We start from the raw sequence: 24,410 nt of genomic DNA, 5'->3' as shown, positions 1-24,410 counted from the left end.
ATAGGGATAATTTCCGCTCTCAGTCAGGCTGGGTCTTTACCTTAAATGGAGGAGCAATTTCTTGGAAGAGTTCCAAGCAAGAGACAGTGGCTGATTCAACTTGCGAATCAGAGTATATAGCAGCTAGCGAGGCAGAAAAGGAGGCGATATGGCTGAAGAACTTCATTGGAGACCTTGGAGTTGTACCAGCTATTAAAGAGCCAATGGAAATTTTCTGTGATAGTGAAAGTGTAGTTGCCTTAGCCATGGAACCAAGGGATCACGGGAGATCCAGACACATCGACAGAAAATACCATTTCATCAGACATCGAATAGAAGAAGGACTCCTCGTGGCAAAGAGGGTATCATCGGATGAGAATCCAGCAGATCCCCTCACGAAGGGACTGACTCGGGTTAAGCATCTCCAGCATGCTCGGAGCATAGGGCTGAAGGATGATATTAGATTTAGTAGTTAGATAACCTTGAAATTTGTAAAGTGTAATTGACATTAGATGATGAATAAAATGTGTTTTATTTATGAGTAAAGTGTTGCTATCTCTTGTCGATCGTTTACTATATTTCTTTTGCATGTTTTGACTTCCAGAATAATTATGTTTGGTATATCATATTATTCGAACCTCCACAGTCGGTCATATGTTGGAAGTAGGTATGAATCAAGACTGTCATGATTGGTTGCAGAGGTCTAAGTTGTTGGACATGGCTACAACACTCATGAGTGCTCATAAGTTCTGAGCATTGGACTCAACCCACGCTCACTGGAATCACTTCATGGAATTTATCTCGAGTGATCGTGAGACGGTAATATCATATAAGTCTTCAAACCTAGAGATATGATTTGTTACTTATGAGTTGGTTATGCATTAATTGTACGTTAACGCATTGGTAACTCGATGTTATAAAACGTGCTTTTGTGTATAATTCAATGAGTGGTAGAACAAACATATGAGTCGAAGTTTATCTGTTCCTTCTTGGATTAGAAGCTGATATCTGGGCCCCTCGATGATTTTGTTTTGACCTATGTACCGGGCCCGGTCAGAACTAAGTTGATGTGTTCAATGAAGTTCTTTGTCAAACAAATCGGAAATCGGGAAACAAACTGCTGGACAATAAGTAAGACATTGTTCCATGTATTTGTCCGGCTGATATCTAGAACAGAGGATTATATGATCACTTATCTTAAATGGCGTATCATCATCTTCTCAGTTCCGAGAGACCTTGAAAGAGCTACCATTGCCGATCGGTTCCTGAAGTATTGCAGTTATAGTTATTAGACTTATCCAAGTGGGAGACTGTTGGATAAGGTGTCTAAGTCCATAACTATTTCTGGTATGTACTTGACCCGACCCGGCATGGTCCATTTGGGTTGCATGGCACCATGCAATTGGATAAACTAAAATGAGAGAAATAACACTTATGGTTTATTAATATATTATAAGTTCTAATATATTAATAATATTATTTAATTAGTTTGATCAAGAATTAATTTAGAATTAATTAAGTGATCAAAAGATAACTAATTAAATATATGGGTAGATTATGTAAATCGTCCATATCTTATATAGTGAGCTAAGAGGCTCCATGGATTATCAAGTTGGGTTCCACCCATAGGATGCTCCATGGGAGTTACAAACCCATGGGTCATGGAAATGAAGAGTCATGACACATTAGGGTTTACATGGTGTAACCCTAGATGTGTCAACACTATATAAGAAACCCATTCTCCACCAAAATCGGACACACATAAGAAACAAGAGGGCTAGGCCGATTTTAGAAGTGTGTATTCTCTCTAAAGTCATTCCAAAAGCATTTGGTGTTGTGTGAAGCATTTGAGGCATCACACTTGGGGTGCTAGGCTCACAAGGTTTCAAGGATCATAAGCAACAACAAGGTAAGTTATTCTATCTTTCATGCAAGTTAAAATTTGTTCCCCATGTATGCTAGATAGGAATATAACCTTGGAATTCAACTTTGCATGATAATTAGACAAACATATATCCAAGGTTATTAGGGTTGCATGTACACTTAGGAAGTGTTAGAATGCTCAAAACCCATCAGGTATATGTTCATGCTTATGTTATGTTCAATTTATTCCGGACTTCGGTCCGATGCCGGGCGGGGCCCGATGCAGTGGGCAGGGTCCAAGTTATTTCGGACTTCGGTCTGATGCCGGGCGGGACCCGATGTAGTGGGCGGGGCCCAATTTATGTCGGACTTTGGTCCGGTGTCGGGCGGGGCCCGAAGCATTGGGCAAGGCCCAGTATTTGTTATATGTGTTATTGTATGGTATGTGGTAGTTTGGGGGAGCTCACTAAGCTTCGTGCTTACAGTTTCAGTTTTGGTTTAAGGTACTTCAGCTAGCAAGGGAAAGGGCTCGGGATGATGGTATGGCACACACCACAGTTTTCTTAGCCTGGGAGTTTACTCTGATATTTTATATGAGATTGTGTTATGATGATAGATTTTATGAGATTTTGAGATACATGTTTTATGATCTTATACTATGGCGATGATATTCATGTTTGTTGAATGATTTTGAAAACAAAATTTTTGGGTTGTATTTTTGGGATGTTTCACGGATTTCGAGGAAGAAATCTAATTTAAGTGGGGGATAATTGTAGCATCCTGTTTCCAGTCATTTCTGGGTCGTGGACCGGAAGTCGATTGTGTAAAGCTTTGAGCCTTAAGGAGGTAAAGTTTAGTCCTTGTGGAAGGAGGTAATTTTGGTTAAGAGATTTAACCCTTGAATTGTGTTTTGGGCCGAAGGGTAGAAAGGAAAAAGTCATAGGTTGTGTTCTTGCATGAAATATAGATTTTTGTTCGAAGTTTTTAGTACAAGATATTTAGATAATATTATATAGCTCTTCAATACCTTTCTGTGGATATAAAGAACGTCGAAAACAGAGTTGGAACGAAGAAGTTACGACCGTTTGAAGTTAGGACGATTTTTGAGTCAGCCGCATACATTACGTTGGGCGTACTAGGCCATCCCTAGTACGCTGGGAGTAAATTGATTACTTTGGGTGTACTGAGTATGTCTGAGTACGTTGGGTGTACGCGATTAATGCCCAAACCTTATTTTTGTGGTTTGAGCCCTATTTAAGCTCCTTAATTTCCCCAAACCCACTCCATTCTTAGCCTCCACCTCTCCAACACCCTATCTTGAAACCCTAACCCTAGATTGAGCCTTGTGAGAAAAAAGAAGGTGTTTTAAGTGCTTTGGAGTGTTCTTGTTGCACCTTGGAGAAGAAGGAACTCATTGAAGAAGTGTTGGTTGCATTAGAGCTTGTAGATCCAGACTTTTTCACCTTGATCTTTCTTCTAGAGGTATAAAGTTTGAATCTTGATGATGAAATTGTTAGACCCAGATAGTTTTGGGTGTTATGAGCTTTTGGTCACTTTAAGTGCATAAAGTTTAGATCTTGAAAGTTTGTGGCCTTGTTATGGATAAAGTTAGAAACTTTATCCATCCAAACATCATTTTGATTCAGATATGAAGGTTGGAGACTTGGAATTAATGGATTAAGTTGAAAAAGATGCACTATTTGGTCCCTTTGATACTTAAAGACTAGATCTTGTTTGTTGGGACCATTTTAATGGATAAAGTTGGAGAATTTATCCATTATAGAAATATTATGAACCATAAAAATGTGATCTTGGCCCTTCCATCTCTTCCATACAAGAGTTGTGATGTCTTATTGGGTTAAGAACTTAGGGTTTTGGTCATTAAGCACTTGATAGTCATGCAAAGTCATACAAGAGTTGTGATGTCTTATTGGGTTCAAAACTTAGGGTTTTGGTCATTAAGCACTTGATAGCCATGCAAAGTCATAAAGTTGGAAACTTTATGACTTAGGATATCATTTTGGGCTTGGATATGAGTTTTAGACGTAAGGGCTTAATGAAATAAGCTCTTAATGGAGTTTTGGGACTGGGCTGCGTACGATGGGCGTACATTGCAGTGCGATGCGCGTACGCGGTCAGCGCCTCGTTTTTGGTCAACATCAGAGTATGTTGGGCGTACTCCGCTGGGAAGAAATATTGACTTTTGGACCTTGATCGTTGACTTTGACTTTGACCAGGGTTGACCAAGTCTGACTTACGGTTATTTTGGGTATTCTGAGATATAGTTAAGCCTTGGTCTCTATCTGTTGAATAGGTGACCTGTAGAGCCGATATTCGGAGCAGTGTATTGTTCAACTATTTGTCATACAGTGAAGTGAGTTTTCCTCACTGTACGTGTGGGTCAAAGGCACAAATGCCGACCCACTAGGTTACGTATCCTAGTATATAGGATGTTATTATGTGATAGTGATCTGTAGATCTGTCTGTTTGTCTGTTGATTGGTTATATGTTCTTTTGTTATGTATATGTCAATATGTTATGGTTTTGGGTTGAGAATTTACTACTATGTGTGTGAGTCAACATACCGGGGGTATTCCAGTCCGATGACTGAGTGGACCCGAGGGTATTCCGGTCCGATGACTGAGTGGACCCGTGATATATTGGCATTCCAGTCTGATGACTGACTGGGTCGTGGGTAATCCAACCCAATGGTTGTGGACCCGTGGGTATTCCAGTCCGATGACTGAGTGGACCCATGGTATATTGGCATTCCAGTCCGATGACTGATTGGGTCGGGGGTAATCCAACATGATGGTTGTGGACCCGTGGGTATTCCAGTCCGATGACTGAGTGGACCCAACATGCTTGTTTGTATATGATATGTGTATTGTGTGGTAGTACTTTGGGGGAACTCACTAAGCTTTGGCTTATAATTTTAGTTTATGGTTTCAGGTACTTTATAGGATCGTAGGAAAGCAAAGGCGTGATCGTACACAGCTTCCAGTTTTTATGTATTCGGGTCTTGGAAAAACTCTGATTTGAAATAATACTTTTGAAACAATGGCTCTTTTTGTAAACAATATTGATTCATGGTTGGTTAAAAATTTTAAATTTATTGTGATTTTATGGAGTGTTACATTAGGGACGAAGAAGGCTGTTTTGAAACCCTGAACTGAAGTTTACGAGGTTTAAATACGAAGAAAACCCTAAAATATCATGGGCTTGGGTTGCAACACATCTCACGTCGTGAGTCCTTATTGCTCACGTCGTGAGCTCAACATAATTCAGAATCTTCATTTAATCACTCCTCGCGTCATGACCCCTTATGGCCATGTGGTGAGTCCTGATTTTACCCAAAAACCATGCATTTGACTCCTTGAAACCCTAAATCGATCTAATATGGAAACCGGGGGTTACAAACACCACTCCGGAATATACAACCGTTCCAGACTTTAGTCTGAAATACACTTTTTCAGTCCGGAAGGTACAGAGTGTCAGATTTTGGACCTCATCTCCACCAACCGGCAGCCACTCCGGAACAAAATCATAAATACTCTGGAATATCGTATTCTGGATCACACCTCCGGAACAAAACTTCGTGCTCTGGAATATGGTATTCCGAATTAAGTGGTCATTTTTCTAAAAAAATAATTTTGTTGGTTATTTTTATTAAAATGGTTGTTTATAAGAGTTAGATTACTCAACTGTCCTTATAATCTTGTTTGTTTTTATGATTTTGATATTTTCTTTTTATTTTTGAAGTTTGTAGAAAAAGAATTATGGTTATACTTAAAAAATAAAATTAATTTAACAATCGATGTCTTTATTAATATCAAGTTGAATACTAGACAACCAAGATATTACAAACAAACACTTATTTTGATAGAATCTTCTGATCATTTTCGTCTTATCACCACTATTTTGCACATAATAAATTTATATTAACTTTTAGCTTTTTAAACTTTTGAAGCTTACAATTATGTTTTTCCCAAATTTTCAAATAAAAACTAAACATACCGTATATATATCACGGAAATGCATTCTTCCCTACCGTACAAACAGTCAAAGTTCCAAACTTCGTGTTCCAACAACTCCTCCTTTCTCTCTCTCTTTCGCTTTCACAGGCATACAAATACACAAACTGCCGACTTGTTTTCATCAAATTCTCTTTCATTGACTCCATTTAAGTTCAACCCTATTTCTCTCTCTCTCTCCGTGGAATTAATGGAGAAAACCGGAGGTGACTGGAAAGAAAAACAGGTAATACAATATCACTCCTTATCGGAACGGAAAACTCCACCGGAAGACGTCAAGCTCGCTGCAATCGCCGTTAGCCTGGATATACGTTTAAGATCAGCCGACATGGCTATCCCAATGCAAGAGCGTGCCCTTTGTCTCACCAGATCGCTCATCGATTCTTCCTCTTCGCGTCGTCCTAATCTCACTCTTCTCGCTCGTTCTCTCAAAAAGGTAATCAATCTCTCTCTCTCTCTCTGTATAATTCAATGAAGTATTTCGTGAACTGAATGTGAAAAACGATAGGAGTTTGATCGGTGGTACGGACCGGCATGGCACTGTGTGGCGGGGAAGAGTTTCGGATCGTTTGTGACGCACTCGCCGGGAGGATTTTTGTATTTCTCTGTGGATTCCTACTCTTTTCTTCTATTCAAAACAGAGGTTCATTTGATTTGCAACGATCTTCCTCCGCCTTGCCGTCGGTGAATTTCTCCGGTTTACATTTGGAACACTCGAAAATCGTATCAAATTAACCGATAGTTTCAGGTGAACTTTTTTTTGAAAATTGACAAAACATTTGCCGCTTTGAGTTCGATTACTTTATAAATCTCCTTCCACTTCCATTATTACGCCAGATTCTGCTTGTAATTAATGATCATACACGCTACAGTTGTGATTCATGTAAATGGAAAAAAAAAACAATTGCTATTTTCCAATGGAGATGTTAGGGTTTGAATTTGAACTTCTGTCGGTGATACATGGTTCGATGTCACCGGAACGCTTGCGCAAAATCGTTGCCGGTGTCGGTGTAGGCCACCGGCCACCCGTAGTTTCTGTGGAAGTTGACTTTTTGTATGTCGCTGGTCGGTGAAACCCTTGATTTTCGAATAATTAATTTGGCATTTATTTTGTTGATACGTTTTAATTTAATTATTATTTATTGTTGGTGTGTTTTAAATCGATTATTATGTATAAAAATTACCTTAAAAAAACGTGGGTTTATTCGAAGCCACAACGTGTGGATTATTTTAATATAAAAATTAGACAAACTATAGAAATTTAGTTAATTAAATTTTGTACAAAATGTGATCTTTATAATTTCGATTAAATATTTTTTTTATTAGATATAATTTTGCTCATAATTTTTTTTGGACAGATTGTAATCAGCAGACTTGAACATTCAATTCTCTCTTTTTGTATTCCTTATAAATCTAGGCTATAAACCTTTTAGTAATAATCCCATTATTACTAATATAATTATTTTTTAAGATACTAATGCGAACGAAAATTATGATAATACAGAAAATCCCAAATAAGATAAATATTTAAATTTACGTTCGTAGATATGTTGGAACGGCCCTAATTTTAACAAATATTTTGTAACATTCAACTGTTTGTTTTATTTATTTAGAAACGACGATTTTATAAATAACGAAGCACCCGGTCAAAGAGAAAGAGGTGGGGAAGAAAATTAAACAAAAAACTTACAAGATATCAAAAGGACAACATGCTCAATCGTTCCAATTACAAAAACGTAAATTACCCTTTATATTAACCTAATTGAACACTGAAGTGATGATCTGATCCGTCGTTTTGGAAGGGGGCGCGAACATGTTAAAAACGGTCACTTCTTGCTCTCCACACGCTCCAAAAAAGACCATATATGATTGCGACAAGAATCATTCTCTTTTTAGGGCAACGACCTCAATTGGCAGCAAACTCAATGGCCTCTTTCACCGAGATGAAGCTTTAAATGTGAATGTTACACCAACGCCTCGTTCCCGAGTTTAACAAAAGAAATGAAGAGAAGAGAAAAGAAAGTCATGAGAGAAAAGAAGAGAAAGGAAAAGAAAACATAATTTTCTTTTGTATTCCCGAGTTGGAGAGAAGTGGAAGGAAAATGAATCATTTTGTTCCTTCTTTCCAAATCCTCCCAAATCGGAAGGAAAGTCAGGAGGGAAAGTGATCCTCCTATTTCCCTCCACTTCCTTCCACTTCCCTCCTTTAATGAAACTCGGGAACACCAATTTCTTTTATTTTCTTCTTATTTCCATCAATTTCCTTTCCTTTCTCTCATGGTCATAAGGACAACCAACAAGAATATGATCGCAAGAGTCGGTGCTAGAGAGCAAATGTGACAAGAAGAAGAGGAGATAAAGACACCTCTACGGGTAAGAGCAATGGCAGGCGGAATACGATCCAAACAAGCACTCAAAATGAAACATGTATCTTTGAAGGGCAACACATTCAACCAAATAGTTGGGTTATTGACTCCTCAGGTAAGCTTAGAATCAATGACATATCTGAGATTATTAACATAGAAATTTCCATCAGAATGGAAGTCCACCTACTCGCAGCATTCGAGAGCTTAACATTATCAAGGATGCTGCAGATTTGATCCAGCTCCAAAAGTTCAATCGGTTAACGAGGGATTCTTGTCCAACTCCAAGAGAAATCCGAACACGAAGCAAGCTTTTATGGAATCAAGGATATAGAGATGGGGAAATCTGGAAGCGAAGTGGTTCCCCAAACTAGTCGTCAAGCCATAAAAGAGTTGTAGACCCATACCCACCCTTGAATTTAATAACATGCTCGAGTTTAATATCAATTTCGCCAAGGTCATGGACGGTCTTGATAATGTTGCCCCAAGTTCCAGGGATCAAGAGTTTAGCAAGCTTATCAACCGGTTTTCTCGCAAGATTGTGGATACTGCTAATCACATGGCTCCAAAAATATGGTTGTTCGGATTTAAGCTGCCAAATCCACTTAAATAAGAGAGCGAGGTTTAAGCTTCTCAAGGAACCAACCCCTAAGCCACATTTTTCCTTACTCGCCATTACAGTATCCCAATTAACCCAACAAATTTTATTTTTTTCATCGATCCCACCCCATAAAAAGCATCTATAGATTTTTTCCATGTAATTTATAATAGAAGTGAGAGCTTTGAAGAGAGAAAAATAATAAAGTGACATACTCCCCAAAACAGATTTAACTAGGGTGAGGCAACCCCCGAAGGAGAGGGTCTTTGATTTCCAAGTTGAAAGCCTCATACCTGATCGATTATGGGTTTGCAGTTTCGTTTTAGGGACATATTTGCACCAACAGGAACCCTAAGATAGGTGAATGGGAAGGAGGCAGTTTCACAACCCAAGATAGACGCGCAACTGTTAACTTTGTTGTCGGGCACCCCAATTCCGAACACACGCGACTTTTGAAAATTCACCTTTAACCCTGAAACAACTTGAAAACAACGAAGAATGTGGGATAAATTTTTAAAATTGTCATTGGACCGGTCCCCGACGAAGATAGCATCGTCGACATAAAAAAGGTGAGAAATAGATGGACCATTGTTAGTTGTTTGAATGCCCCAGAAGATAGATGTTTGGCAAGCAGATTTCATAGTTACGTTCAACCCCTCCATAACAAGGATAAACAAGAAGGGGTACAGAGGGCCCCCCTGGCGAAATCCCCTATAGATGGAGAATTCGATAGTTGGTGACCCATTGATTAAAACTAAATCTCGCGAAGAGGCAAGACAACCTCTAACCCAAAACCGCCAACGATTCCCACAATCGATTTGCTAGAGGATGGAGTCAAAGAAATGTGTAACACTCCCAAAAAACACAATAAATTTAAATTTTTTAAAACCAACCAAGCATTAAAATTGTTTACAAACAACTCATTGTTTCAAAGTATTATTTCAAATCAAAGTTTTTCTCAAGACTCGAAGACATAAAACTGGAAGATGTGTACAATCACGCCTTTGCCATTCCTCAATCCTCAGAAGTACCTGAAACCACAAACTAAAAATGTAAGCCAAAGCTTAGTGAGTTCCCCCAAAGTACCAACACACCACATAACAAGCAAGCATGCAAACATAAGCAACCAGTCTGACTGGACCGCCTCGCAGGGCTTACAGCCTATCTGGACCACTCCATGAGTAGCCGACCTGATTGGACCGCCTCGCAGGGCCTACAGCCTATGCTGTGACAACCCGAAATTTCTTTCGTTTAAATCGTTAAAAATAAATCAATTTGGAATTTATTTATGCTCTTGATGTCATTATTTTGAGCTTAATTAACTATTTTAGGCTCGGTTCAATTAAGTGTTGGGTTCAAAATCGAGGTTCCTAAGTAAAAGCATAGCATCCGGGCCAAACACCCCCTTCGAGAGGAGTTTACGGCCGCAAACTCAGTTTACGACCGCAATCCCCGTTTACGACTGTAAACCCTGTTTACGACCGTAAACCCTGTTCATGGCCGTAAACCCCCACCAACCCCTTGGCCGTAAACTCACCCCTATATAAGGGATGAGTGACCTTCATTTCTCTCTTTACACATCACATGAGCTTTCTCTCTCTACTCTCTCTCTACCTTCATCGAAAAGTCTTCAAGATCTTTAAATTGTAAGTATTTTTCACCTCTAATTGTTGCTTCATTCCTCTATCTAGTGGTAAATCCATGTTCCTATCTCATTAAATCTCATCTTTGTCTAGATTTTCTCTCACACCAAGAACACCAAGAACACACACTAGTTCTTGGTGGCTAAAAACCTCATTCCAAGCCTCTTACAGTAAGTAACTACTCCCTATGCTTGGCATCTGCTAGAAACTTTGGGTTTTCACCTAAAAATCGACCCAAAAGACATGAACACAAAGGGTTTACAGCCGTAAACCCTGTGTACGGCCGTACACCCCTCATTAGCTATGCACGAGGCCTAGAATATTTTCAAGAGGCTAGAAATGACCTTGAAACACCGAAAATCGTATCCCTCATCAAGTGTTTACGGCCGTAAGCACATGGGCCGTAAACCCATGGACCGCAAACACCTGGCCGTAAACACCTGGCCGTGAACCCTGGCCGTAAACACAATAGTTTGGTCTTAAACTCCTTAGATGCAATCCTTTGTGGTCATAGCACTTCTATATGAGTGTTTCCTAGCCCTAAGATGCTTCACTCACTTGATTAGTGGGGTAAACACTAATTATATCCATTTGTGTCCTTGTATGCTTATTAGGATCTGTGTGTGTACTCAAGTATCCACTTGGCATCTAGCATCCTATACCACTCTTTCATCCAAACAACTCACTGCAGGTGAGTTCATACCCCTACATTTTTCGTATTTTTAATGTTTTCAGGGGGGGGAATACAAGCTAAACATAAATGTTTTCAAAATTTATGCAAATTTCATACTTTAACCCTTTTGTACTGTGTTGAGCATAAGGGACGTTTTCACTAAAATTGCATAGTTTTCCGGACACGGTATTCACTATACATGCAAACTATAATTGGTATAGTTTGGGATTTTCTACACATAACAAGTACAGAAACTTTCACTACTAAACATATGCACTTAGACAGAAACAGTTACAGTTTACATCACTACTTTATCATGGTATTCATAACTGTAAGTATCACTACATACGGTATACATACGGATTTTCACTATGGTAGAACGCTACTACACTACATGTAAACTAGATTGTACGATACTGTGAGGTGCTACTTCACTACTGTACCCCTAGGTGTACAGGGATAAATCCTATCATAGTATAACCAGAGTCTCCTGGAGGGAGAGCGTGAGATTTGTGAATAGATCTATTCGGGACTGACAATCCCACACCTGAACTGCTAGCTACAGTTGGGAAGGCATGCCTAGGGTGACAAATGTCATTTAACTCGACGCCTGAAGAATGTTGGAAAGGTCTCTAGTCATATCAAGCATGGTTATACGACTCACAATATGTAGAAATCACTCTTGGTTTACAAACTGTCATTCTTCAACAATTTTATTTTATTAAATAGAACTAATACACTCTACAACTGGAGGATTTCCAGGGTTTTCAAACAGAACCGAACATAGAATGGTTTCACGTACGAAATACTTATACATCATACTAGCATTAGTTAGTCACATGAAGTATTATTTTCGTGCATCACTACAGTTTTCAGTAATAAACATTCACGATTTCATACAGAATTGAGAACACTACATTTTCATTAAGAAAATATCGGATTTTCTTGAAACTATACAAACACTTTTACGAACTCATTAACAAGTTTTCATTACAAATTACCGCTTATGAACTCACCAGCTTTATGCTGATATTCTTTCAAACTGCTTGTATTCTCAGGAAATCAGTAGGCAGGTATTTGCTGGATTTTTGAGGAACTCGAGCAATAAGAGTTTTGTGTTTATACCTTACAAATCTATTTGATGTAATTCAAACAAGTTTCAGACAAAGTTTCAAACTGATGTAAACGTTTTATTTAAGTATTCACTGTAATGGTTGTGTTGCTATGATTGCTATTACTCATTGGTTGTGATGCTACGCATGACGTCCTCCACCCCAGAACGTTTCTGCCATTCTGGTTTTGGGGTGTGACAGATTGGTATCAGAGCCCTTGTTTATAGCGAACTAGTATACCGAACCTTACGTGGTATACAACTATAAACACTAAGGGGCCTAAGTGCTCTACGCTAAAAGTATACTTTCAAAAATATAAGTATTTTTATAAAAAGTATACGAGTATGCATACATAACAGAATTAGTGTCACTAGTAGAACAAAAAAAAAGTATTTGGATGTTGGAACGTTGCGGTTAAACCTGGGCAGTTATGTAATCATGTCTAGGGTGAATATAGCCTGATCAACTATATTCAGTCGAGACATGACCAACATGTGCTTGGGAGTGACTGTGGTGTTACAGCAGGCCTAAAACTTACCAAAATCATCCCACATAAAATACTATAGGAGTATTTTAGCTAGAACCAAACTCAGTATACAGATTCATTCCAAGTGTTGATACCACTATCTTCTTAAGCGATAACTTACTTGCGTTAGTAACCTTTATGTGCTTATCGCTCGGTAGTATACTTTAATTGTCAGGATGAGATATATCTTGTTTTATATATATCTCGAGGACTTACCATCCTCTTATTCCTGATTGTCTCTAGAACAAGATGCCTCCCCGACCAAGACCCATCAGAAGGAACGACGACACTCCACCACCCCCTCAGTTCGATCCCGTCATGTTCCAGGCAGCAGTTACCGCCGCCGTAACTGCAGCAATGGCACAAGTGAATGCTGGAGGTGGAACCGACCCACAGAGACAAGATGGAAGTCAGGGACATCAAAAAGAGTGTTCCTACAAAGACTTCATGAATGGAAAACCCAAGTCCTTCGACGGAAATGGAAGTGTCATCGCCCTGAATCGATGGTTCGAGAAGATCGAATCCATCTTCGAAATTTCCGTCTGTTCTGAAGCAAACAAGGTGAAGTTCGCCGCCTGCACCTTCACCGACAGAGCCTTGACCTGGTGGAATGGTCGAGTCAAAACCCTAACCCTGCCAGTGGCTAATGCCATGGGTTGGGAAAGACTGAAGGAACTCATGCTTGCGGAATACTGCACGAGGGGCGAAGTGCAAAAGTTGGAGCACGAACTCTGGAACTTGAAGGGTTCCGACATCGCTGCCTACACCGCTAGATTCTGTGATCTGGCTCTCCCCTGCCCGGGAATGGTCACCCCGGAAAGCAAGAAAATCGAAAGGTACATCTGGGGACTGACACAACCAACCAAAGGGAATGTCTTGGCTGCTAGACCGATTACTTTTGAAAGTGCCAAGGATCTGGCACAGACTCTGATCGATCATGGAATCGATCTGGATGAGGTGGCATGTGTCTCCAAGCCACAAAAGGAAAGCGGTGGGAAGAAGAAGAAGTTTGGTAACAAACGAAAAGGCCAGTCTTCGCAAGAGCCCTCCAAGAAACAACAAACAGTGGCAGTTCATGCTGTTACTGCTCCTGCTGCTGCTCCAGCTACTGTCCCAACCACCCAATCTCCTACCGGTGGTTATGCTGGAAAACTACCCCTATGCAACAAGTGTAACTTCCATCATCACGGGCCCTGCCGTGAGTTAATTTGCAACAGCTGTGGGAAGAAGGGATACACAGCTCGATACTGCAAGAAACCAGCTCAACCAACCAACCAGGCTCCGGGAGCGGGCGCTGGTCAAACTTGTTATGGATGTGGAGAGGCTGGGCATTTCAGGAGAAACTGCCCCAAGGCAACAACTGGTGGCAATACAGGAAGAGTTCTGGTGATGGGCCAGGAGGAAGCAGTTGCTGATCCTACCGTTGTTACGGGTACGTTCCTCCTTGACAACTCTTATGCATGCATTCTCTTCGATTCTGGTATGGAGAGGAGTTTTGTTAGTCATGCATTCAAACATCTAATCAAATGTAAATCCCAACCTCTAACCGAAACATTTACCGTCGAGATGGCTAACGGAAAGAAGGAGAGCACTAACGACATATTCATAGGCTGTACTCTTACCCTAGACAATTATTCTTTTCCCATCGATCTTATGCCGGTATCCATCAAGAGTTTCGACGTCATTATCGGCATGGACTGGTTGAGCTCCAATCGTGCTGATATTCTTTGCTTCGAGAAAGCTATCCGTCTCAATCTTCCCTCTAGTGAAGCTCTCATGATTTACGGAGATAAGTCTAGCTCGAACCTTCGTATTATTTCATGCATCAAGGCCCAGAAGTATCTGCGGAAGGAGTGTCATGCATTCCTAGTTCATGTTGTCGGCGAGACGCAAAAAGTTAGAGACCTCAAGAGCATCCCCGAAGTCTGTAACTTTCCTGATGTTTTCCCCGAAGATCTCCCAGGAATCCCTCCCGAGCGCCAAGTCGAGTTTCACATCGACTTAATCCCCGGAGCTACTCCTGTAGCTAAATCTCCTTATCGTTTAGCACCGGCAGAAATGCAAGAACTATCCAGCCAGCTCAATGAGCTAATCAGCAAGGGATTTATAAGACCGAGTTCTTCACCCTGGGGAGCTCCGATCTTATTCGTGAAAAAGAAAGATGGATCCTTTCGGATGTGCATTGACTACCGAGAGCTGAATAAGCTGACCATCAAGAACCGTTATCCCTTACCCAGGATCGACGATCTCTTCGACCAACTTCAGGGAGCCAACTATTTTTCGAAGATAGATCTAAAATCAGGATACCATCAGTTGCGAGTTCATGAGAATGATGTGCCCAAAACAGCATTCCGAACTCGCTATGGACACTACGAGTTTGTAGTAATGCCCTTTGGTCTAACCAACGCACCGACAGTATTCATGGACCTGATGAATCGGGTGTGCCGCCCTTTCTTAGACAAGTTCATGATTGTGTTCATCGATGATATACTTGTCTATTCGCGGAGTGAGGATGATCATAAACAGCACTTAAGGCAGGTGTTGGAAACATTAAGGGCAGAAAAGCTATACGCGAAATTTTCGAAGTGCGAATTCTGGATCAGGAAGGTAAATTTCCTTGGACACGTGATTAGCAAGGAAGGAATACACGTGGACCCTTCCAAGATCAAAGCGATTGAGAATTGGTCTGCACCAAAGACACCCACAGAAATCCGACAATTCTTGGGTCTCGCAGGCTATTATCGCAGGTTCATCCAGAACTTCTCCAGAATCGCTAAGCCTTTAACTACCCTGACACAGAAGGGTGTAACCTTTAGTTGGGGAGCCAAGCAAGACACTGCATTTCAAACATTGAAGCAGGCCCTGTGCAGCGCACCTATCTTGTCCCTGGCCGAAGGGACAGAAGACTTCGTTGTCTACTGTGATGCATCCAATCAGGGCCTAGGCTGTGTGCTCATGCAACGAGGAAAGGTTATCGCCTATGCCTCGAGACAGTTGAAAACGCACGAGTTCAATTACACAACTCACGATCTAGAGTTGGGAGCAGTGGTCTTTGCATTAAAAATCTGGAGGCACTATCTCTATGGAACCAAGTGTACTATCTTCACCGACCATAAGAGCTTGCAGCATATTTTTGATCAAAAGGAGTTAAACATGAGACAGCGGCGATGGGTAGAGCTACTCAGTGACTACGAGTGCGAAATTCGCTATCATCCCGGTAAGGCCAATGTGGTAGCAGATGCCCTCAGTCAAAAAGAGTATTCAGGGCGTAAGGTAAAGGCACTAACAATGACCATCCATTCCCATTTGTCCGCGCAACTCAGAGAGGCTCAGGTGGAAGCTTTGAAAGCAGAGAACGTACGAATGAATAACTGCGAGGAATGGACAAGAACTTGGAGCTCAAGGGAAACGGAGTGTACTACTTCATGAACCGGATCTGGACCCCAAAGTACGGTGGTTACAGAGAAGTTGTCATGAACGAAGCTCACAAGACTAAATACTCCGTTCACCCAGGTTCAGATAAGATGTATCTGGATCTCAAACAACTCTATTGGTGGCCAAACATGAAAGCGGAAATTGCTACTTTCGTGGGCAAGTGTCTGACTTGTGCCAAGGTAAAAGTAGAATATCGAAAGCCCTCAGGTTTACTTCAGCAGCCGGAAATTCCTGAGTGGAAGTGGGAAAGGATAACCATAGATTTTATCACCAAGTTACCCAGATCTCCGAATGGGCACGACGCCATTTGGGTAATTGTCGATCGGTTGACAAAATACGCCCACTTCCTACCAATCAAAGAAAACTTTAAGATGGAGAGACTCGCCCGAATATACCTTCGAGAAATAGTTCGCCTTCATGGGGTACCTGCATCCATTATCTCCGATCGAGATAGCAGGTTTACATCGAGGTTCTGGCAGTCTCTACAGAAGGCTCTTGGAACTAAGTTGGATATGAGCACGAGTTATCATCCGCAGACTGATGGACAGAGTGAGAGAACAATTCAGACATTGGAAGACATGTTGAGAGCCTGCGTCATCGATTTCGGCGCGTCATGGGACACTCATCTTCCTTTGGTTGAATTTTCCTACAACAACAGCTACTATACCAGCATCAAGGCTGCGCCGTTTGAAGCCCTCTATGGCCGTAAGTGCATATCCCCTCTGTGCTGGGCTGAGGTGGGTGACACGCAGCTAGCCAGGGGTCAAGTCCCCGACAGTACTCTCACTGGTCCTGAGATCATCCGAGAGACAACTGAGAAGATTGTACAAATCCGGGAACGACTAAAAGCCTCACGAGATAGACAAAAGAGCTACGCCGATAAGAGACGAAAACCCTTGGAGTTCCAGGTTGGTGACCGCGTCCTTCTGAAGGTCTCACCCTGGAAAGGCATGATACGCTTTGGAAAGCGTGGAAAGCTAAACCCAAGGTACATTGGACCGTTTGAGATCCTTGCTAGGATCGGTCCCGTAGCATACAAACTCCATTTACCACGGGAGCTCAGCAACATCCACCCTGTCTTCCACGTATCGAACCTAAAGAAGTGTCTGTCCGATGAGACACTTGTGATTCCTCTCGGCGAGATTGAAATCAACGAGAACCTCAACTTCGTGGAAGAACCGGTCGAAGTCATGGACAGAGAGTTCAAACGACCGAAACAAAGTCGCATCCCGAAAGTAAAGGTTCGATGGAATGCGAAGCGAGGACCTGAATTCACTTGGGAGCGCGAGGATCATATGAAACAGAAGTATCCGCGTCTCTTTTCAAATCCATGATTGGTATTCTATGTTCGAATTTCGGGACGAAATTCCTTTTAACGGGGGGATGATGTGACAACCCGAAATTTCTCGCGAAGAGGCAAGACAACCTCTAACCCAAAACCACCAACGATTCCCACAATCGATTTGCTAGAGGATGGAGTCAAAGAAATGTGTAACACTCCCAAAAAATACAATAAATTTAAAATTTTTAAAACCAACCAAGCATTAAAATTGTTTACAAACAACTCATTATTTCAAAGTATTATTTCAAATCAAAGTTTTTCTCAAGACTCTAAGACATAAAACTGGAAGCTGTGTACAATCACGCCTTTGCCTTTCCTCAATCCTCAGAAGTACCTGAAACCACAAACTAAAAATGTAAGCCAAAGCTTAGTGAGTTCCCCCAAAGTACCAACACACCACATAACAAGCAAGCATGCAAACATAAGCAACCAGTCTGACTGGACCGCCTCGCAGGGCTTACAGCCTATCTGGACCGCTCCACGAGTAGCCGACCTGATTGGACCACCTCGCAGGGCCTACAGCCTATGCTGTGACAACCCGAAATTTCTTTCGTTCAAATCGTTAAAAATAAATCAATTTGGAATTTATTTATGCTCTTGCCGTCATTATTTTGAGCTTAATTAACTATTTTAGGCTCAGTTCAATTAAGTGTTGGGTTCAAAATCGAGGTTCCTAAGTAAAAGCATAGCATCCAGGCCAAACACCCCCTTCGAGAGGAGTTTACGGCCGCAAACTCAGTTTACGGCCGTAAACCCCGTTTACGACCGTAAACCCTGTTTACGACCGTAAACCCTGTTCATGGCCGTAAACCCCCACCAACCCCTTGGCCGTAAACTCACCCCTATATAAGGGATGAGTGACCTTCATTTCTCTCTTTACACATCACATGAGCTTTCTCTCTCTACTCTCTCTCTACCTTCATCGAAAAGTCTTCAAGATCTTCAAGTTGTAAGTGTTTTTCACCTCTAATTGTTGCTTCATTCCTCTATCTAGTGGTAAATCCATGTTCCTATCTCATTAAATCTCATCTTTGTCTAGATTTTCTCTCACACCAAGAACACCAAGAACACACACTAGTTCTTGGTGGCTAAAAACCTCATTCCAAGCCTCTTACAGTAAGTAACTACTCCCTATGCTTGGCATCTGCTAGAAACTTTGGGTTTTCACCTAAAAATCGACCCAAAAGACATGAACACAAAGGGTTTACAGCCGTAAACCCTGTGTACGGCCGTACACCCCTCATTAGCTATGCACGAGGCCTAGAATATTTTCAAGAGGCTAGAAATGACCTTGAAACACCGAAAATCGTATCCCTCATCAAGTGTTTACGGCCGTAAGCACATGGGCCGTAAACCCATGGACCGCAAACACCTGGCCGTGAACCCTGGCCGTAAACACAATAGTTTGGTCTTAAACTCCTTAGATGCAATCCTTTGTGGTCATAACACTTCTATATGAGTGTTTCCTAGCCCTAAGATGCTTCACTCACTTGATTAGTGGGGTAAACACTAATTATATCCATTTGTGTCCTTGTATGCTTATTAGGATCTGTGTGTGTACTCAAGTATCCACTTGACATCTAGCATCCTATACCACTCTTTCATCCAAACAACTCACTGCAGGTGAGTTCATACCCCTACATTTTTCGTATTTTTAATGTTTTCAGAGGGGGGGGGGGGGAATACAAGCTAAACATAAATGTTTTCAAAATTTATGCAAATTTCATACTTTAACCCTTTTGTACTGTGTTGAGCATAAGGGACGTTTTCACTAAAATTGCATAGTTTTCCGGACACGCTATTCACTATACATGCAAACTATAATCGGTATAGTTTGGGATTTTCTAAACATAACAAGTACATAAACTTTCACTACTAAACATATGCACTTAGACAGAAACAGTTACAGTTTACATCACTACTTTATCATGGTATTCATAACTGTAAGTATCACTACATACGGTATACATACGGATTTTCACTATGGTAGAACGCTACTACACTACATGTAAACTAGATTGTACGATACTGTGAGGCGCTACTTCACTACTGTACCCCTAGGTGTACAGGGATAAATCCTATCATAGTATAACCAGAGTCTCCTGGAGGGAGAGCGTGAGATTTGTGAATAGATCTATTCGGGACTGACAATCCCACACCTGAACTGCTAGCTACAGTTGGGAAGGCATGCCTAGGGTGACAAATGTCATTTAACTCGACGCCTGAAGAATGTTGGAAAGGTCTCTAGTCATATCAAGCATGGTTATACGACTCACAATATGTAGAAATCACTCTTGGTTTACAAACTGTCATTCTTCAACAATTTTATTTTATTAAATAGAACTAATACACTCTACAACTGGAGGATTTCCAGGGTTTTCAAACAGAACCGAACATAGAATGGTTTCACGTACGAAATACTTATACATCATACTAGCATTAGTTAGTCACATGAAGTATTATTTTCGTGCATCACTACAGTTTTCAGTAATAAACATTCACGATTTCATACAGAATTGAGAACACTACATTTTCATTAAAGAAAATATCGGATTTTCTTGAAACTATACAAACACTTTTACGAACTCATTAACAAGTTTTCATTACAAATTACCGCTTATGAACTCACCAGCTTTATGCTGATATTCTTTCAAACTGCTTGTATTCTTAGGAAATCAGTAGGCAGGTATTTGCTGGATTTTTGAGGAACTGGAGCAATAAGAGTTTTGTGTTTATACCTTACAAAGCTATTTGATATAATTCAAACAAGTTTCAGACAAAGTTTCAAACTGATGTAAACGTTTTATTTAAGTATTCACTGTAATGGTTGTGTTGCTATGATTGCTATTATTCATTGGTTGTGATGCTACGCATGACGTCGTCCACCACAGAACGTTTCTGCCATTCTGGTTTTGGGGTGTGACATATGCGAACCGCTCTACGGGCCACCGTCCTTACTGGACCGCCTCATAGGGCCTACAACCTATCTAATCGTCCCCAGGTGTCTTGGCCTAGAGCACAAAACAAGAACGCCTCAACCTAAACCAACATGTCGACATATGCAAAAAACAAACATAAACACAGAGCCAACAAATATAGATAATCATACGGATCTAACAGATCACTAAAGCATAACAACATTCTATATACCAGGATACAGATCTAACAGATCACTACAATATAGCAACATACAGTAAACCAGGATATCAATACAATGAGCCGGTATTGGTGCATTCGACCTATAAGTACAATAAGGAAAAACTCACATTTGGCAACAAACCCAAAATAGAATCACTAATGTAACTAAACTGGATTCCTAGTTCTCTACATACCTATAAACATATTAATAATATTTATTTAGCTTTTCTTTCAAGTATGTGCATATAATATTCCTTAGTATACATTTTATTCACTTCTATTATTATGTCGGTAACGATTACTCTTGAAATCATTCACGTTAAGGTATTATACTTAAAATGTGACCTTATATATAAAATACTATCTCGCCAAACATTTAAATGTTATTTCTAATATTACCCAAATGGTATACTATAATTAAGATCTTAACCCATACAACATAATTAATCAATTTAATTTTGTTACTAAAATTGTTATGTAAACGATAAAAGCAAACCATCCTTATATTCATATTTACTATCCCAGAGAAACCTTGATCAATCATATGTCAGATTTATTAGCTTGCCTCAACATATTCATTTTACTTCAAATGAACCCAAATCTTAAACCCAATACCTAAAATGACCCACTAAGGATTAATCAGCATAAGAGGTCCAATAATAAAATCAGGTGGGTCGTGATATTGGACTGACTTCTATTTAGCTCAATTAATCCAAGTCCACAAACCACATAACTTAAAAGCCCAAACTGATTAAATGAAAGTCAAAAGGTCAAAGGGGAATCACCTCTTCCACATTGCACATCATCCACAAGGAGGCTGGCACCCCTTCTTCTCCGTTGAGCTTCCTGACTCCGGCGATGCGCAACTCTCTTCCCGACGATGCCCCTCTCCCTTGCAACACCTTCTTGCTGGAAACATACACGGTTGTTTGGGCATTCCATTTCCACCAAGAACTCAAACTCAGATATGAAAATGGTGGTTGTAACTCCTTCAAAACAGCTTGACTTTAAATCCATTCAAGCATATCGACAATGGTGTCATCGAACCTAGACCTGCCCGCCAATTGGAACTTCACTGATGTGCCTCTCCTTCTCGGTCTAATATTGTTGGGTTAAGCCTCCATGGCATCCCTCTCTACCTCTTTTTTATCTTTCTCGACACATCTGGTCACCAGAGATGGTGGCTGAGGTTGCTTTTACTTTTTTTTTTTTTTTTCTTTTCTTTCTCGAATCTCCCTCCCAATCTCCTTTCCAGCCGAAAAGAACAAGCAGCAGAGAAAAAGCTTGAGGTTGGTTTTGGTTCTTCCATAAACGAGAGGCTTGGTTGTTTATAATATGGATTTAGTTGCAGGTTCAAACAAAGTGGGTGAAGATCGGTTTGAATAGCCAAGAGGGAAGCTATTTGAGGTTAGGGATCAATCTACTTTCGAAAGAATCATAATTTGCATGCCTAATTTCGGAAAAATGGAGCCTGCGGTGTGCTCCTATGATGCGTGTTCTGAAAGAGAAAGAAAGAGACACAAATTTTTGATTATAGGCACAAACGGTGCCTCGGGTGTGGTCTTATTAGGCTTTGCGGTATGGATGCATGCATCAGAAGACGTCTAGTGCTGAGGTGGCAAGGCATCCTATGCGTGAACACCGTCCCAGGTGCACGTACGTGCCTTGTGGCGTGGCTACAGCTAACGGCGAAGACGGAAAAGTTGATTGGTTGATGACTTTTTTTTGACCGTTTTCCTCCTTTTCCTTTTGAATCGTTGCATTTAATAAAAATAATAAAAAAAATTCAAACTAATAGTTAACATATATATAAATACATACATTCTAAATTTAAACAAACATATTTTCAAACACTCTTTCAAACACACTTTCAAACATAAATATGAATAATTTTACGGGTCTGATTTCTTCTGCATCCGATGATGATGACGACTCTACTGATGATGACTAGGTGTTGCACACATTGTTGTCTGCGGTACGCGAAAGGGTGCCACAAAGAGGCGAAAGCTCAAATGTCGAGAAGAAGCATAGAATTCCGATAAATCGGGATCGTATCGCGGCACACGAACTTTTGGTACGTGATTACTTTGCCCCCTGATAGTTTGTACGACCTATCAAAATTTGAAGAACGATTCTGTATTAGTAGAAATTTATTTTTACGTATAGCTAAAGATTTAGAAAAAAATTATGAGTTTTTCCAATTGAGATGAGATGCTAGAGGTAAACGTGGTTTTAGTACAATACAAAAATACACAACAGCTCTTAGACAATTGGCATAAGACATAGCCACAGACGCGTCAGATGAGTATTTGAAAATGTCTAAGAGGACTGGTTGAGAATGTGCTTATCTTTTTTGTGAGTATGTCATAGAGCTTTATGGTGACATATACTTGTGACATCCAACTAGAAATGATGTCAAACAGTTGTATGCTGCACATGAAGCTAAACATGACCTTCCAGGAATGTTTGACAGCATTGATTGTACACATTGAGAGTGAGCAAATTGTCTGAATGCATGGCGAGTTCAATTCACACGAGGTGATCATGGCGTGCCGACTGTCATACTAGAGGTCGTTGTTTCACATGACCTATGGTTTTGGCATGCATTCTTTGGTATGGCGGGGTCAAACAACAACCTGAATATGCTTGGAGCATCTTCAATATTTTACAGGGTAAAGCACCAAACATGTTGTTCGTTGTGAATGAACATCAATATAATTATGAGTATTACCTTGGTGATGGTATATATCCAGAGTACGTTACGTTTGTCAAGTCGTACTCTTTTTCGGCTGATGAAAAACGAAAGTTAGCATAAGAATCAGCAAGGAAGGATGTGTAACAGGCGTTTGGGATCCTCAAACAAAAGTGGCACATTATCAAACATCCGACACGGTCATGCGATATGACAAAATTGACGAAGGTGTTGACTACTTGTGTTATTTTACATAACATGATAATAGAAGAAGAGTGTAGGACTATTTGTATGTATACTCCAGACGATATGCTTAATCCACTTGCAGTAATACAAGTCGGCAGCCTGGCATACTTCACAAGACTTTTGGAAATACAAAACAGTTAAACACATCATAATCTACGTTATGATTTGACTGAGCATATATGGCAAAGACAATTCCAACAACATGATGGCAATGACGATGATGAGGATGAGGACACGGATGACGAAAACGGGGTTGGTGACGACGCGGACGAGTAATATTTTCTATGTTTTTTTAGTAATTTAGGTTTTAAATGTTTATGTTTTTTAAGTAATTTAGATTTTAAATTTTTGTTTTTTAAATTAATGTAAAATGTTTTTAATTACTATTTATGTTTTTATTTTTGTTTAATAATTATTTTTTATTTATTCTATAGAAAAAAAATAAAAAGAAAAATGATGTGGAGTGGTAACCATTTCCAAGAGCTAGTGGTTTCAGTGGCGAGTCTAGAATCGAAACATACGTGGTTCACTACCTATGATTGGCTTAAGAAATAGTTGGGTTCAACCATAAAAATAACCAATTCAATATGTATAAAAAGAGACAGTGAGAGGACCCGGTCCAAATCTAACACTCCTTATTTTATTTTATCTTTTTTTACTAAAATCAAACTTAAATTTAAAACAAAGCCAATATGTTAAATTAGTCATATGTGTAGATAATTACCTATCGTATATTTAAAAAAATAAACATGTACAAATAACTTGT

General features: G+C 40.2%; 1 long non-coding RNA gene across 1 annotated transcript; it reads right to left on the bottom strand.

Moving 5' to 3' along the window:
• Nucleotides 1-17,702: 17,702 nt before the first annotated feature.
• On the bottom strand, nucleotides 17,703-22,039 carry LOC145141269 (uncharacterized). Its single transcript, XR_013722545.1, has 2 exons — nucleotides 21,492-22,039; nucleotides 17,703-17,902 (listed from the first exon to the last, which is right to left on the bottom strand). It is a non-coding gene; the product is annotated as an uncharacterized LOC145141269 (long non-coding RNA).
• Nucleotides 22,040-24,410: the final 2,371 nt, after the last annotated feature.

Source organism: Lactuca virosa, chromosome 9, assembly GCF_052849685.1.
Source record: "Lactuca virosa cultivar CGN04683 chromosome 9, Lactuca_virosa_CGN04683_v6, whole genome shotgun sequence".
NCBI lineage: Eukaryota > Viridiplantae > Streptophyta > Magnoliopsida > Asterales > Asteraceae > Lactuca > Lactuca virosa.
This window is presented reverse-complemented; position numbering and strand designations above follow the sequence as displayed.